The sequence below is a fragment of the Myotis lucifugus genome, unplaced genomic scaffold (assembly GCF_000147115.1).
Source record: "Myotis lucifugus unplaced genomic scaffold, Myoluc2.0 scaffold_119, whole genome shotgun sequence".
In the NCBI taxonomy this organism is placed as follows: domain Eukaryota; kingdom Metazoa; phylum Chordata; class Mammalia; order Chiroptera; family Vespertilionidae; genus Myotis; species Myotis lucifugus.
In genome coordinates, this window is record NW_005871167.1 from 1,359,660 (window position 1) to 1,362,530 (window position 2,871).

Genomic DNA, 2,871 nt, shown 5'->3' on the forward strand with positions numbered 1-2,871 from the left:
CCTATTTAATTATGACACAAAGTTTATACAAAAATTAGACAAAGCTGACTGCGATTGCCACTTCTATTTAGCATTGTGAAAAATCTCAGTGAGGCACTGAGAAAAAGGATTAAAAATTAAAAAGGAAGAAATATAACTGCCATCTTATTTATAGACAACATGATCATATAGATGGAAAATTGAAAATACTCCAGATAAATTATTAGATGAATAAATGAATTTACTAAGATCATTAGAAACTGAATCTATATAAAAACATCAATTTATTTCTACATACAAACAATAAATGAACATATAATAAAAGTATAATATTATTTAATATAGCATCAAATACCTATGAATAAATATAAAGTAAGTGTAATATGCAAGACTTTTGTAAAAATAACTATATACACCTACAGGTAGGAGAGATACCATGATTAAGAAAGTGGTTATCCCCAAGGAAGGCTTATCCATTGCACTCCAGATGTGCAATTTCCCCAGATGTGGAAACTCAACTGCATAATTTGTGATCATGGGAGACTACATGCAAGCTCTTCCCTACCCTCTAAAAAAATAAATAAAAATAACTGTAAAACATTGTTAGGAAAACTATAGAAGACTTATGTAGAGAGATATATCATGGTCATGGGTTGGAATATTCAATAATGTGAATTCTCAAATTCATGTATAGATTCAATGCGATCCAAATCAATATTTTAGCAGATATTTTTTTAAAAACTGACAAGTTGATTTGAATATTTATTTGGAAATGCCAAAGGCCAGAAGCACCCATAGCAATATTCTTTTGAAGAAGAACAAAAACAAAGTTGGAAGTTTATATTTCAGACATCAAGACATTATAAAACTGTAATAATTTAGACAGTGTGCAATTCTGTGTAAATGTTATGTTGCTAAATAATACCTTTGAAGAAGAGCTAAAAATTAAGAATAAAATACTTCAAAGAAAGTCATTGTAAATTTTTAATTAGGTCAGAAAAGTCACAGCACCAGTCATTCCAATACAGCTCTAGATGGTGAATGATGTGTGTTATAGGTGAGGGACACTCACTGGGACAGATTTACTATTCAGCTTGTGAATTTTGAATGGAGAACTAGCCTGCTTGCCTCCCAAAGACATGATTAACAATAATAATATACTCTCAACTTTAAAATTTATGCTGCACATGAACAAATTAGTCCTCACATTGCCTCCAAACATCATGTCAAAGTCCTAAATTTTTTTCTGAGCAGAAATCTGTATTTATAAGACATTTATAAGACCACAGAAATGACAAGTGATGGAGCTTGGGAATAAAATTTAAATTTCCAATGCCTCATTTCATATCCACTTGATTTCAAGTGACTTCAAGTCTATGTGTATAGATCAAATGATTTTATGCTGTATTTTCATAATTCCTCCTCTATTTATTTAAACATAACTTTCTCAATTCCACTAAGGATTTAAACTGGCATGTTAAATGCAATATAAAATGGCATAAAATAAGAAGCTGCAGGTGAGAAAAGGGGGGTAATAAGGAGAAAAGAGAAGATAAAGTTAGAATTAAATTCGCTTACACAATGTAAGACCCTTACATTTGCAAGGTACGATACAGATTGCCAAGTCTGGCTTTTTTGTGGCCAATGCAGATAATCAGTGTCCAGAATATAAAAACAAACTCGATGTTCATAAGGAGCCCAATTATTATTGACTCTAACACCAGCAAGAAACTACTTGCCTGCATCCCACAGAAAGAAGACTCTCTGTGATATAATGAACTGCCACCTCAACAACATCCTGCACATAAACACGACACATCTCACAGTGTGGATCCTTGAAAGTCCCTCAGTCTAAACAGAGGGAATACATTGAAATTTTAGGAAATAATATAGAAAATTTTCTTTACTTCATAAAAACACAAACTGCTGGTGTTGTCCCTCCTGCTTACTCAGAGAATATTACTTGTCAAAAAAAAAAAAAAGACAGAGACCGAAGTCATTGCTTGCCTGAGACTGTCAGCTGGGCTGCCCCTGAAGCAAACACCTCTTATTATCAGTCATGTTTTTCCTTCCCTGAGGTTGTCAGAAACGAAGGGGGTGAACTCACGCTCACCTCTGCCAAAATTGTTTTTCCTGCCAGTCAGAGATAGAAAGGTCTAAAACTATAAATGTGGGCAGACACGCTTTTTTTTTTATTTTTCAAGTCTCTTAAAGGAGAATGCTATTAGGGGGAAAAAACAATTGGGAAACCATTTGGCCATAATACTTCTCTGAGAAACCTAGATTGAAAGTATTACATTAGCAAGCTTAGATGCTCTAATAGTAATAGAAAACATCCACACAAAAATAGAAGTCACATAAGGATCAAAGTGTCAGCTTTGATTTTTACTTGTGGGCTAAGCCAGTGCCCAATAGCTGTCAATGTACGGGATTGTTGGGTAAACTGTGCTGGCAAACTGGGCTTGAATAACTTAATTGAGGGTGTTGGGCCACAGTGACTGAACTGATATGTGGACAATGAGCAAAAAGATCTGATTGACTGCATCAAACCTGTAAGAGAAAGGTGACATCCCTGAGCCCAGCCAGAAGCAATCCAAAAGAGCAAGAGGTGAGGGCAGTCACCGTTAGCACACTAATCCCTATGAAATGTGGTCCAGTGGATGAAAACTCTTATTAGTCAGCTCTGCTGCTCTTCCCTTCCTGGAGAAGAGAAAGTTCAAATACTCTTCACTCACAGAGAGACAGCAAAAGAAATTCCTCGTTCATGAAAATGAGAGGGGAAGGGAATAATAGTTCCCAACTAAGCAGGGTCAGCTTTATGGGTGTGTGACCTGTACAACCACACAGGGACCTGTGCTCAGAAGGCACCTGTACTGCATTTAGTATCTTGCT

The 2,871-nt window shown here is 35.3% G+C and overlaps 1 pseudogene; it reads left to right on the top strand.

Annotated features, from left to right (window-relative positions):
- The first annotated feature begins 391 nt into the window (after nucleotides 1–391).
- LOC111827025 lies at nucleotides 392–543 on the top strand (annotated as a pseudogene).
- The last annotated feature ends 2,328 nt before the right edge of the window (nucleotides 544–2,871 follow it).